The following is a 14,932-nucleotide window of genomic DNA, read 5'->3' as shown; positions in this document are numbered from 1 at the left end:
ACCAGTCCAAGGTTGGACAGCCACTGGGTGACAAAGTCAAGATTTGATCCTAGGCCCAACTCTAGAGCTCCTGTTATTTCAACTATGTCACGAGGCCCACATTTTGCCTTTGGTTCCACTGTTTTGGGGAGATCTTGATTTCTTATTGGACATCTTGGGAGACAGCATCACCTTGATCCCTATAATTTTCTCTCAAACCCTTGTTATTCAGCTGCCTCTCATTCTGTCTGTGTGGGATGTGATTTGATAGCTCTGAGTACTTTGCTAACTTTCACTTTTCCCAACCATCCTCTCCCTGAACTGCTGTGTGGTCCGTGGCTGATGAGGACCAACTCTCAATTTCCCAGAAACATAGTATAGTATCCTTTTTCCTCCTTCAGGGAGCCCAGCACTGACAATCCCGCTAATCACCATGAACTCCCCTCAGCCAGATTTCTCACATGTCAAGCTCTTCCCTTGAAGAGGGAAGAAGATGGGATCTTTATTCATGTCTATGAAAGTGTGCGAAAGGGTAGCTAAGGAAGGATACCAAGACCTGGAGTGTGTAGAAGCAGGAAGAGGAGGGAAGAGCTAAATCTGGCCACCATCCACCTTATTAGGATTGCTGTTAGTATAGAGTGCCAGACTCTGGATGCTCCCGCAAAGGAAGAATGGGTATGCTTCCAAAAACTTCAAGAAGGCCCTCTGTTTCTTCCCTTACACATCCAGGTCTCTTGTATTTTCTGAAAAACTTCTAGAGGCACATCATCTGAGCTTCATCAGTATTATTCTGTGGGTCAAGTAACATTTACCTGGTGTTGAGCAGTGGGCAATTTCAAGCGTTTTCAATACATATTAATTACCCTCAAGGGGTTTGCAGTCGACATGAGCAAATGGAACACTTGCCAAGAAAAGATCAATGCAGTGAGCTCAGAAGAGCAGGGGAAAGCTCAGCTAGCTGGGGTGGTACCGCTCAGTGGACTGCAGGAAAACAGGGCAGTCACAGGGGTGGAGCTGCAGGGGGAGGAGTGTGCCCAGCGCTGGGATCTTAAGGCAGGGTCACAGAAAGGGGAGGAGCAAAATGGAGGGGGTGGAGCCGAATGTGCCTGTGGGAAACAAGGTTAAAGAAAGGGATATGCATCGCTTATGAAGGATCCTGAGAGATGGCTGTGGAGTTTGAAATTTTCCTGTATTGGGGAGCCACCAAAGCCAATCAAATAGAATGGGGATAGGTAAAAACAGTGCTGGAAGAAGGTTCATCTGGATCTGTGCATTGTAAATGGGGAGTGCTGCTGGGAGGTGAGTTGGATAACATTTATCATGCTGGATATTAGAAATGAAATGTTGAGGGCTTGGACTAGGTAGTGTCATGAATATAGAAAAGAAAATAGAGATGGAAGGTTTCAGATCCCAGCTGTCACTTGCTACCTGTGTGACCTTGAGCAAGTTTACTAATCTTTTGAACTTTATCTGTAAATAGAAGCTGAAAACACTTCACAGGACTGTTGTATAAGGATTTTAACTTGTGTCGCATCCAGCGCATAGTAGGTGCTCAGAAGTAGGAGTCCTCTCAGTGTAAGAGGAATGGTCTGTGATCGACTGGGAGGAATTGGGGGAGTGGAAAGGGTGGAAGGGCTCAAAGAAGCCTCAGAGGATTGAATCTAGAAGCCTGGAAGAATGAGGCAACCTTGACGGAAATGAATGGAGCTCTTTGGGGTTCCTCTCCTCCTAAATCTAGGCTGCTGAGGACCTGTCCCAGAAATCCCATAGCCATTGGGATTGTGCCTGTATGAGACCACGGCCTCTGGTTTCGGCTGGGCCCTCAGTGGTGCTGGCCAGCAGCCAGCTCTCTCTAATCAGGGGATCAGAGTCGGTACTGGTTGAGGTGAGTGAGGCACTTAGGGCACAAAATCTAAGGAAGCGCTTGGTTTCGGATCCAACCCTATACTTGCAGGACTCTCCCACAGCAGCGAGCCCATTCAGGTTCCTGCCTCCCCTCCTGGGCGAGTATTGGCATCTGGGCTCATTGCAAGCTGGTTTCCTTCCACTCAGAGAAGGACCCTTTCCCTCCCCCGAACAGAGAACCTTCTTCCAGCACATGGGTCCCCCATCTCCTGTAGCTCTTGGGACCTCACTCCCTTCAGTTATTCAGCAATAAAGTCTTTCTTCAAACTTTCACCTCCTTTTTTTCACATTCCTGTTTCTCCTTCCCTCACAGACAGAAGTCTGGAAGGCATCTGCCCTCAGGTTTTGCTCCTTGGCTGACACAGCCCACTCAGGCTGGCTTCTGCCTGTGAGAGGGGAGCCTGGCACGGGGAAGGGACCTGGTGGATTTGCCGCAGAGGGTTCCTGCCTTCCATAGGAGCTGCCCTCTCTAAGGTCACCCTGGCTTCCATGTTACCACACCCAACGGACACTTCAGCCCTTATCTTTCTGGACTCTGCTGCTTTTAACACTGTGGACAACTTCCTCCTTTTTGTAACTCTTTTCTCTTGGCTTCTTTGATTCCACAAATAAATCTTTCAACAACTATTTCTTGAGCACCTGCCTGTGTTGGACTCTGAGTTATACCATAGTACAATATCCTTATTCTCAGAGAGTTTATACTCTAGCGTGAAAGAATAGACATAAAAACATAAACAAATGTCAGGTAGTAATAAAGCTACAAAGAAAAATACTACAGGGAAGGGAATTGAAAGGATGCAGGAGTGGGAGTGGAAGGACTCACAGAGAAAGTGACATGTGAGCAGAAACCTGGAGTAAAGGATGCCTGGTAGAAGACCGTTTCAGGTAGAGGGAAGAGCAAGTGCGAAGGCCCTGAGGCAAGTGCCTGCTTAGGATGTTTGAGGAAGCCATTATGGCTGGAGGAATTTGAGGAAGCGTAGAGTAGGAGGAGAAGAGGTCAGAGAAGAGGCCGGCCAGGATATGTGGGCCTTGTAAGTCATTTCAAGGATTTTGTCTTTAACTTTGAGAAAGATGAAGCACTATCGGAGTGTTTTGAGTAGAAGAGTGATTTTTAAATGATCACTTAGGCGACTGTGGGAGGCCTGGTGTAATAGTTTGCTGGGGCTGCCATAATAAAGTACCACAAACTGGGCAACTTTAACAACAGAAATTTGTTGTCCGACAGTTCTGGAAGCCAGAAGTCCGAGATCAAGGTTTCTATAGAGCCACGCTCCCTCTGGAGGTGCTAAGGAAGGATCTGGCCAGGCCCCTCTCCTCGCTTCTGGTAGTTCATTGGCTTGTGGCAGCATAATGCCAGTCTTCATAGGATGCTTGCCCTGTGTGGGTGTCTATGTCCAGATTTCCCCCTTTTTATAGGGACACCAATCATATTGGAATAGGGACCCACTCTACTCCAGTATGATCTCATCTTACTGGCTAATTTTATCAGCAATGACCCTATTTCTAAGTAAGATCACATTCTGAGGTGCCGAGAGTTAGGACTTCGGTATAGGAATTTGAGGGAGACACAATTCAAACCATAACATAATTCAGTGCATGTGGTACCTGGATTGTAGAAAGGCGAGGGTAGAAGAAGAGAGACCAGTTAGGAGGTTATTGCAGTAACCTAATGAGAGAAACTATTGGTGTAGACCAAAGTGGTAGCAATGGAGGTGGTGAGAAGTGATGGAGGCCTGGATATATTTTGAAGATAAAGCTGACATCGTTTGCTGATGGATTGTACATGGGGTGTGAGGGAAAGAGGGGAGTCACAATGACTCCTGGATTCTGGGCCTGAATGACTAAGAGAATGGAGTTGGGTGTCTTTCTCTCCTAAATCTGCTCCTTCCTTGGGACCTTCCTCAGCAGCCTCTACAGAGTCCCCTTCCTGAGCAGGTCCAGCGGCTATTGGGGTTTTCAGGGCTCCATCTTTGGTTGCTTCTGGTCACTCTTGATTGATATGATCTGTTCCTGTGTTAAGCCAAATATCCTGAATGTGCTGTTTGGGTCACTCCTACAGGCCCTGGCTCTGGAGGATGCTGAAGGAGGAAGACATGGAAGCAGGACGACCCTGAAAGGTTAAGCCTCTTAATCCTGAAACAGGTAGCTTCTCTGAAATTCTTGGTGTCTTAATGCTTTATGATGAAAGGGGTTATAAGATCATTTCTTTGACCATTGTGGTGTGAAAAATGCCCTGAGAAGGGACAGAGGTCTGCTATGGGCCTGGACACCCATAGATTTCTGGAAAACTTTGCCTGGGAAGTGGTCAGTGATTGTGGAGTCATATATTGGAATTCAGTACCAGTCGGAATGGCACCAAGGGCATCCTGTCTTGTTTGCCTTGACTTTGCATTGTTGTGAATAGTGAAGAATCCAAAGGATGTTCACGGATGGTAGTTCTAGAAGTGTTAAGAGAGAATTAGACATCTCTGGAGAATTGTAGCATGGATGGCCACTCTGAGAAAATCCACGGAGTCCGTCAGAGGCAGATTCCTGGATCAGGGAGCCTTTGAGCAGGCCTTGGGGGCATTTCTAGTGTTTTTATCAGCTCTGGCCATGTTCTCTTCCAGGTTCAATTTGTCCCTTTAGAAAATAGACACACAGCTGTGATTCCTCTGCCAGGTCCCACATGGAAGCTATCTGAAGGGTCGATACATTTGTGTAGAAACAGATTTTTTTTTTTTTGAGGTTATAAAACCCTGGTCTAGCAAGAGATGACTATTTCCCACAAATTCTCAGTGACAGTGGGGAAGGAGGGTAGTGGTGTCTAATATGGTTCTTTTGGCATGTGCGGGTCTTTTTCTCAGCAAGTGCCACACTTTTTAGCTCTCTTATGTGAGACTCAGAATCGATTGCTTCTGTTTCTTTTTTATCGTGGCTGATTTTATTTAACTTTTAAGCCATTGTGTCTTGGGGTTCCAGTAGGAAACAGATGGTTCACTCTAGTGGAGTACTCCAGGAGACTCTACTGAAAAGGGACTGTTTATAATGGTGTAGGCAGGATAACAGAAACCATCACTGGATGTTGAAGCATCTCAGGGCTAGCAATGTCAGGGAGTTGTTCCCATGCCTAAGCCTGAAAGGAAGAGGGTGGGATTGGTTATCAGAACTGGAAAGAAAAGCCATATGGAAAGGCTATCTCTGGTAGAAGGATGCAGTCAACAACATGGCTGGGAAAGGGCCAAAAGAATATCCTCATTGAACACCCCTTGGTTCTCCTGTCTCCCGATGGCACCTCCCATTAGGTATACTCAGCAGAATCCAGAAGGCAGGGAGCCATGTTGATGCTGTCCACAGAGATCAGAACTTCTGGGGATGTAGAGCTGAATGGAGAAGGGTGGAGGATGGATATAGAGGCACAAATGGGAAATCTGACCGAGCAAGAGATCCAGATTGTTTGAATTATATTATAAAGGCTGTTTTCACTTTAGACCCCAACCATTGGCTGTGAGGTCTGGAAGGAGCAACAGAAATTCTCTAGTCAAACTTAGTTCTTTTTATAATTGAAAAGGCATAGGAAAGTCAAGTGACTTGCCCAAGGCCATTTATGAATTCATTAATTCATGAAAGTTTTCTTGAAAGCCCATTACATTTTCTCTAGAAAAATAACACAAAACATTTAAAGCAATAAGTAACAGTTAAAGCAAAATCTGAGCAAGTGCTGTAGGATAAAGCTGTAGGATAGTGCTTATTTCTCATTTATCATTTTGGATTCTTTGGGGTTGCGAATATCAGAAAACCAAACTCAGAGAGGCTCCCACAGCATAGGGGATTAATTAATCATATCATGGGGTGGACTGCAGGATGAGTGTGAATCAACAACAGCTCAGCATGTCAACCATCCAGTTTCTTTCTGTCTCTCTGCTCACTCTTCCATGGTGTCAGTTCATCCTCAGGCTGGCTTCTCTCATGGAGGCAGAATGGCTGCAGAAGTTCTTGGACTCATCGTTTCACACCCCTGTGGTCAGAAGTAAAGAAGCATCCCTTCTAGTAACTTGAAAAGACTAAGAAATTATCTTCCCCAGAAGTCCCTCCCTAGCAAACAAACCCTGGCATTTCATTGGCCTGAATTGAGTCATGTGCTCATTCCTTAGCCAGTCCCAATGGCCAGGCGAGTGCTCCCTGTTGATTGGTGGGGAGGAGAGATTTTTTCTTCTGATTGTCTCTATGGAGGAATGTGTCAGCTTTCCCCAAAGCACCAGGACTGGTTTGGGGGTAGAGCAGAGAGGTGAGTGATATACAAGTAAGCAGAGCTCTGGGCACTGTTCAGGAAGGAAAAGATTTTGGAAGAGTGGCAGCTGATATCTACTATGCTGTATCATCTATAGAAACCTTACTAGTTTGCATTAATTGCTGGGGTAATAGTGAGAGGAAAATGACTCTTAACTAGTAAAAGTCTGGATTTTAAAGTGTTTTAACAGCGTAGTTTCAGACAGAATCTTCCCAGTGCTGTTGGAATGCTGGCAATTAGCATCTCCTTTTCAGCATGTCTTAAAACCTAGGACCTTCTAGTAGGTTAAATATGCCTTTTTCAATCCTGTTTAATTTCTAATTTGCTTATTCAACCTTTTTATAGCCAGAGTAAACACCGAACTCAAATTTTGAGTCAGTGGAGATTAAATTACAGTAATGAGGTTCCTCATTTATAACCTCATCTATAAAATGGGAATAAGAATAGCACCTACTTTATAGGCTTGTTGTTAGGATTAACCGAGGTAATTTAAGTAAAGTGCCCAGTGGGCCAATGGCTGGCCCAATAAATGTTACCTTTATTAGCATCATATATCTCAAAATATTGTCACATTTATGTGTTTAGTGCATATTTAATCTATGAAATTAACTTTTCACAACAAATATATTATGTCACTGATTACCTCTGTTAGAAATGAGATAAGTAAGGGTATTAAAAAATTTAGTGTTTATGGATTTTTTTCTTTTTTTTTTTTCTGAAATGGGTTTTTTTTTTTAGAATTTATTTTGGGGAAAACCTAAATAAAAATATAGGTAGCATATAGTTAAAGGTAGGTATGTAATCCATGGAAAATAGGGATTTTTAATTTTACTCTAAAATATTAGCTGAAAAATGTTTTAAATAGTTGATGGCCTGTTATAACCTGCCCCAGCTGATTTTCTTGTCTTTGTTCTCAGTTTGGAGTCTCTGAAGGGACAAATGACCTTTCTGGGCTTTGGTTTCCCAAACCAGCCCGGTCAAGCTTTTTTGGGTGGATGGATTCTAGGATCACGTGGATTGGCAGAGATGTTGCAGTAGCCAGAAGCTAGTCCTGGGCATTTATTTCAGTGAAATTTCAGCTGACAGAATACTGTGACTCATTTTCTTAGAGCCTTTGGCACCATAAGGCTGACCTTTCAGAATCCTAGGAAGGTGTAGTGTCTGTCTTTCTTTGGGGTTCCCATGTTATGGTGGGGAGATCACAGGTTGGCACAATGCCCTCAAACTCACCTGTGTTCAAAAACCAGGAGGAGATGGCTTTGTGGATCAAGGGGGAATATGGCGCTGCAAGGGGCCTCCGAATAGAAGAAAAAGTTCTAAAGCAACCAGGAATTTATAGACTGTAAAAATTTTTATCCCTCTCTTCCATGAGTATTCATTAAAATTACTTAAATTTTCTATATTGTTTGTTGCCCCTGACGTTAGGCACTATTATGATAACTAGATGAAAACTAGTGATAACTACATGATCGATCCTTAACCAATTCTTTGGTTCATTCGGAAGATGCTGTAGACAAGTGGTTCTCACATGTAGATCGCCTGGGCCAAGACGTTATCAAAATAAAAAGATTTGGGGGATTGGTTTAGGGATACCAATTTTTTATTTTTCCAAGGAATGATGTTTTTTAAAAATCTAACATCTGTCACCACAGTTTCATAACAGAAAGGTCTATCTTGATGTGAAAATAGAAGAAGATAATTTAAGAATAAAACATAAATCTTTACATTGAAAACAATCAGCTTTAGGAAGAATTTACTACACTGTTCTTATTTTTCTGATATCATCTGTGAAAACTACACCAGGAATGGGTGCTGCCTGCCATCTACCCATAACAAGAGTTGAGAAGAAGAGTTATCTACTTAATGTGCAACTGTAGGGGGAAAAAAATCATACTTTTTTGGAGCCTCTCTTGGTGCCTTGGAATTCTCTTAAGTGAAATGTCTTTGATTTAAAGGGATGCAAGCAATTCACTTGAATAAAAGTCTTGATAAATCCAACTCATTTTAAAAGGAATTGTTTACTCTCAAGCCATTAACTTAAAATTGTTAGTTTAATTTTCCACCACTAGGTAGAAAATTTTGTAATATCTAAATTGTTCAAAATAAAAGATATGTCCACAGTTTTTCTTTTTCCACAATTTAACCCTAAAAAATGAAATATCTGTTAAATTTGATTTGGCCTTTAGTTGTATGTGGTGTGCATCTGTGCGTGGAAAAGTACACACACACACACAACTTAGTTTGGTCTGAAAAGCCCCAGGAAGGAAAGAGTGTTTTTGAGAAAAGCAGTGTATACATTAGCTGGTGGTGTTAGTACTTGTAGCAACAATTGTATCTTGGAGTTGCCAAAAAAGTACGGCTTAAGATGCCTTTTGGAGTCCTTAAAAAACCCCAAACATACACCCAATCACCCCTGGCGTCCAAAACAGTAATAAAAATGTTCCTCATTCTGCTTCGCTTCACATGCCTGCTTGGCTTTGCCACAAACATGTTTTGCCTTCCAGCCAGGGATTAAGCTTCTGTGCGAGGCCATGACTGGCATGAAAGCAGCTTCCCTGCTCTGGTTGACGGGGAGAGAAAGACTGCTTGCATGCCTGTGTGAAATCCTAAATGGAATCATGGAATTCTAGAGCCTAAGAGCATTTTGAAGTCCCTGCCTTCCTGCCAGGTTATCCTAACGCTCGTCATCTGGACTGGCAAGAGCTGTCGTATTCCTAACTCTTTACTGAGCGCTAGCATTTCATGGGTTCTTTGTGAACAAGGACATGAACTAAGAAGTGTCTTTCTCAAGAAAAAGCAGACTGTTCTGTGCCACACTCACATCTGTAGTTATTGCCTTGTCCACAGCCTCATTCTTGGGCATAGTGTTACTGTTTGAGTCCTGTTTCTGTGCTTTTATGTGCTCATATGGTACAGTCCTTGCATCTTCTAGTCCTTGCATCTTCTAGTCCTTGCATCTTCACTCCATCTTAATTTGATGAGACTCCTTACCTCTTGTTTCTTTTAAAGTGTATCTCAGTCTACAGCTAGCTATGCGGTCTACAGAGCGATAGCTCAGTGTTTTTTTGGGGCAGATGTTACCACAACTCTCTTGTCTTAGTCAACTCAGGCTGCCGTAGACTAGGTGTCTTAGACAATATAAATTTATTTCTCGCAGTTCTGAAGGCCAGGAAGTCCAAGATCACGGTGCTGTCAAGGTAGGTTTCATTCTGAGATCTCTTCTCTTGGCTTGTAGGCAGCCATCATCTTGCTGTGTGCTCACATGACCTCTTCTTGGTGCATCCTGGAGGGAGGAAACTCTGGTGTCTTCCTTTTCTTATAACGGCACTGATTCCATCATGGGGCTCCACTCTGGTGACTCGTCTTAACCTAATTAACTCCCAAAGGCCCCACCTCCTAATAGCATCAGATTGGGGGCCAAGGCCTAAACCTGTGAATTTCAGGGTTGGGGGGGCACCAACATTCAGTCCAGAACAATTTTGAATCTTTATTTGTGGCCCCTTGAAGTGCTTAGAAGGTCATTACTCCAGGAGCCCTGCAGTAAGTAGAGAAAGCCTTAGAGTTACAAGTTTTTATTGCCCTGGAAAAGGTGTGGTGTCCTACATCTGGAGAAGACGGCTTGATGGACCAGAAGCTGGAAGACCTTTAACACAGATTTAGAGGTGACCTGGGTTAGGTAGGGTTAGACTGATGATCTGCTTGGCTTCTTTTCAGATCTTAGGTTTCCGCGTTTTATATGTCAGTGATAAAGTTATGGTTGCTAAACTTAGTCAGCCTCAGTGAAATTAGGATGGTTCAGTATTTACTATTCCCCTACCAACTTCTATGGCCTCCTTTACCGGCCTCTGAAAAGGAGACTCTTGGAACCAAAGCCTGGGAAAATGATTTTTTCTTAGCGCTTGATTATCTTGGGCATTTACTCCCTTTTCATGGGGGAAAGAAAGGCCGTCAATTATAATAAAACTGTTCCCTGTGCCATTAGAGATCTATATCTTACAGTATCATTTTAAATATATACAAACACGGTAATGTGCACATGGACACAGGTGTGCATGCACGTGCACACATAACCTATGCCAGGTGGAATATTTTCAATTAAAAAGGCCTTTGAAAATCCTTCTAAACTTTCAAGGAACAGATAATTCCTGTTATATAAACTGTTCCAGTATTTATAAAAAAAAAAAAAAAAAGGTGGAAAACTTCCAGATCCTCTGTCAAGCAAACATGACCCTGATAACAAATTTGGCAAGCCCCTAAAGGGAGGCTCTATACCAATGTCGCTTAGGAATGTAAAAATTTTAGATAAAATTCTAATGAGTAGATTTCAATAATAGAGTATGTGAATGTTTCACTATACCCAAGTAGGTTATATTCCTGGAATGCAGGAATGGCTTCATATACATATAGTTTTATATGATTCACATAAATTGTTTAAGGAGAACTATATAACAATCTCATTAATTTCAAAAGTGTATTCAGTCAATTCAACTTTTAATTTTTATAAACTGCTTTAAAAGGAATATATAAAATGACCATTTTTTAATATAATAAGGTAAAAATTTTAATACATCCACTGGCATTATACTTACTGGAGCCCCAATTAAGGCATCATTGGATGTGATTGAGATCAAAACAAAAAGCCTATGTTACTATACAAAGTAGTAACTTGAAGAATAAATATTGTAAAGAAAAGGATAAAATTATTATTAACTACAGATTGCTTAGTTGAAGGCCAAAAAGACTTAAACTCTCTAAAAACTAAAAACCCTATTTCTAGATGGTAAGAATCAAATGAAAGATTTAGCTATTTCTGAATTTAGTTCGTGAGTCTAATACCATTTCTCTCAAAGTCCTATCAGGATTTTTAAAATTTCACAAGATGGTTCTAAGACTATTTGAAAAATAAGTAGATGAGAACCCTTGGGATTTCTGAAAATGATTTTAGGGGAAGGAAGTTAGATCTATTGAATATTAAAATATATAGCACTACCAGATATGAAAATGCATTATGAAGCCTTTGTAATTAAAACACTGTGGTTCTGGCATAAAAGGAGGAAGTAAATGAGCTAGGATAGTTTGGAAATAGACCCCCACAAAAATAATTTAATCAATTATAAAGAAGTTATCACAAATCGGTGGGGAAGGGAAATTATTGAATAAATAATCTTGATACCTAGTTAACAGTTTGGAAAAAATCATTTTGACTTCCCCAGAATGAATTACAGATGGATTAAACAATTAAGTGCAAAATGTAGAGACATGGGAAATTTATAGAAATGAATATTGCTTAGAAACAAAAGAAAAACATTCAAAAGGAAAATAATAGTCAATCAAACTACAGGAAATATCAAAGATTTCTTCATGTAAAAAAAACAATGGAGAAACAATAGACTGAGAAATTATTTGTAGTAACATGACAGAATTAATATCTTTATTATGTGAAATGCTCAAATTAAAAAGAGAGATAGTAAAACTTTGGTAGGACACTTGAATAGATAACTAAATACAACACTAAATAAATACATGGGAAATGTTCAGTTTTGTAATAAGAGACATGTAGATTCAAACAGCAGTAAAGTACTATTTTGACATATTTGCCAAAAAATATATTTTTAATGATTATCCCCAATTCTGGTGCTATTGCAATATTGTGCAGCAAGTTTACAATTTATATATTTATTATTCATACATTTTGATCCAGTAATACCACTTCTGTGGACCATCTTCCCACATCCTCCTAGGAAGGAAATCATACAAAATATTTAATAAGCTATTTAGACAAAAATGCTCCCTGATGCATTATTTACAAAGCAAACACACAAAGAATTAATGTCCAACAGTTGAGTAACTATAAAATAAAGTAGTTTTCTTCCAGCATAATACTCTACTATAATTAACAATTACTTTGAAGATTTGTAGCAATGTGACAAGATATTCACAATATAATTTTATGTGCAGGAATTGCAATATAAATTGTGGTATAGTTTCACAGTAGAATACAGCTATATAGCTGTGCTATTAAAATAAACAAACCATAGCTGCTTATGACAACACAGAAGAATCTCAAGAATTATAACCTTAAGTAAAAAAACAAGTTGCAGAATCACTACAGGATGATTCCAATTACATAAAGTTCAAATGTGTGCAAAACTAGTAATGTAGTATTTAGACATCCATATGCATGTGGCAAGAACTATAAGACCAAGTGAGCCTAGACAAAATTTTAGGATAGTGGTGGAAGGAAAGGGTGGATGAGGGAGGGACTCAAGGTGGGGCTACCTGGAGGGCTGGTCAAGTTCTCTTCCTCAAGCTGAGCTGTGGACACATGTGTATATATTATTGCTATTTTTTAATACCCTTAACATAAGCTAAAAAATTATAATGTATTTAATGATAGCTAAAGGAATATTAAAACCCATATTCACTGATTACAATTAGGTACAAAATGTGTATACCTGATGATGATGGTATGGATAGATATATACAGATAACAGTGATTGTTAAAGGGGTGAAATTTTGGGTGGTTTGTTCTTTCATTTTCTCTCATTTCCAAATTTTCATTTATGTGCTTACGTTAGATTTTTTTAAAAAGAAAGAAAAGGAAGAAATATTTGAGACAACTTGCAATCCTAGATGATTTAAGCATCCAGTGGAGGAAGTGCCCTTGCTTTGGAGGGTGATAGACTCTATCACTGAGGTAGAAGGGGTGATGGACTTAAAATGTAAATAGAATGTGTTTGGAAAAATAAGTTGGTCCATGAATAGACACTGAGCATCTTTCTTGTGTGAGAAAGCATTAACCTAGCCTGTATTCTGAAAATACTTCTGGATGCTGAGTTTCAGTGAATTGCTAAAATGGATGGATTAGCAAGGTCAGCATTTCTTTGGGTTCCTTTAATTTTTTTAGCTTTATTTTTTCGTCTTGTTATGAAAATAATACAATTGATTTGAAATATTCTTACAGAAAAATAGTAGAACCTGAAGTTGATTAGACACTAGTAGTAAATCTCAGGTGGGAGGAAATACAGGGGATAGAGGACTATGTTAAAAGACACCACAGGGATGCAATCAGGAAGTTCTTGGGACGTATGACCCATATGTTCAATAAATAAAATGGCATGGGAAAGGGGGGTCACTATGTAATAAATTTAGAAAGACTCAAAAGACATAACCAAATGCAACTGTAAATCTTGTTTGGATCCTGATTTAAACAAACCAGCTGTAAAAGGTATATATGAGATATTTGGGGAAATTGGGACACTGACTGGATATTTGATATTATTGTTAATTTTTAGGTGTGATATTGTTATTATGGCTATGTTTTAAAGATACATGCTGAAGTATTTATACACAAATGGAGCATCAGGTATTTGCTTTAAAATAATCTAGTGGAGAGTTTGAGTATGTTAAATATTTAAAAATCTTAATGTATTGGATGAACGATACATCCAGGATTTATGTTAAAATAACCCAGGGGTACGGGACATGAAACAATGTCAGTCATGGATGGTAATTAAAGTGGGGCAATGAGTACATATATTTTTGCTACTTCTGTGTATGTTTGGAATTTTTCATAATAAAATGAAGGATAAAATCAAAGTAACATGTTCATAGGTGAAAACATAAAATGTAGAAAAGTATAAAGAAGAAAATGAATGTCACCCATAATACCACCCCATTGGAGATAGCAACTATCAACGTTTTGACAAAAATCTTTCCATACTTCTTTTCCTAATGCATTTACAACATATGTTCTTATACATATATACTGTTAAACAATTAAGAAATTATACTATCTCTATTGTTTTGTATCCTTTTTTTATATCTAGACTCTATTGTGCTTTAATACATTTATATCATAATTAAAAATTATGGCTGTATATTATTGTAATATGCGAATATGTACACACATGCCGTAATTTATTTTTCTTACCAGTCTATTGCAGATGGATATCTAAATTGTTTCATTTCTTTTCTATTCAGTTTTTTAACATACTTGTTTATTTCTTTTGACAAATATCTAGAATGCCAAAGGATTTTTAAGGCTTTTTTTCTCTATCATGCCAAACTGCTTGTTGAAAATGTGATACCATTTTGAAGTGCTTCCTGTAGCATATATGTTTACCCATTTCATCATAATTTCAGCAACACTGGATGCTAGATTCACAATATTTTAAATATTTGCCAATTTGATCGATAAAGAATATCATATTTTAATTTGCAGGTTTTGGTTATAGTGAGTTTAGAAATCTTTTCATAAGTGTTTAAGTCAGTATTATTTTGTGACTAGGTGTTTATATCTTTTCCCCTAATTTTTGTATTTATCTCTACTTACTGACTCCTAAGGGTTCTTTACATATTAAAGGATATTAATATTTCATATATTGTAAGAATTGCCATCCCCCCAGTTTCTTGTTTGTCATTTAACCTTGTGTCATTTTTGTGTCATTAAACTTTATAAATCTATATTTTTTTCCCTTTAAGCCTCTGTAATTCTCTACATTTTAATTTTGTAACTGTATTCAGTATTTTACTAAGAAATTTCATTGCATAGCATTGCCCTCTAAAGTTTGCTTTTTTATTTTAAAAATTTGATTGGTTATCAAATAAGACATGTTTGTGGTAGAAAAGAATACATTTAAAAAATTTAGCTTTAATTTGAGTAATTTTTTAATTTGTGGTAATTAGTTAGTGTAACACTTGCTGAAGAAACAATTAAAACCCCAAATTACAACCTAACATAACAGAGGTTTATTTCTTTCTTACTCAGTTGAACAT

General features: G+C 39.2%; 1 protein-coding gene across 17 annotated transcripts in view; it reads left to right on the top strand.

The window, feature by feature from the left end:
* The window catches only part of TRERF1 (transcriptional regulating factor 1), a 210,698-nt gene that overhangs the window by 85,944 nt on the left and 109,822 nt on the right, over positions 1–14,932 (top strand). For 15 of the 17 annotated variants that reach the window (XM_023527605.1, XM_023527606.1, XM_023527612.1 and 12 more), the window contains one exon: positions 3,944–4,026. The exons of the other annotated variants lie outside the window; for them this stretch is intronic. The gene's annotated coding sequence lies outside the window, so the exon portion shown is untranslated. The remainder of the gene's footprint in view (positions 1–3,943; positions 4,027–14,932) is intronic. 17 annotated transcript variants of the gene reach the window in all.

This window comes from Pteropus vampyrus, unplaced genomic scaffold (genome assembly GCF_000151845.1).
Source record: "Pteropus vampyrus isolate Shadow unplaced genomic scaffold, Pvam_2.0 Scaffold18, whole genome shotgun sequence".
NCBI lineage: Eukaryota > Metazoa > Chordata > Mammalia > Chiroptera > Pteropodidae > Pteropus > Pteropus vampyrus.
This window is presented reverse-complemented; position numbering and strand designations above follow the sequence as displayed.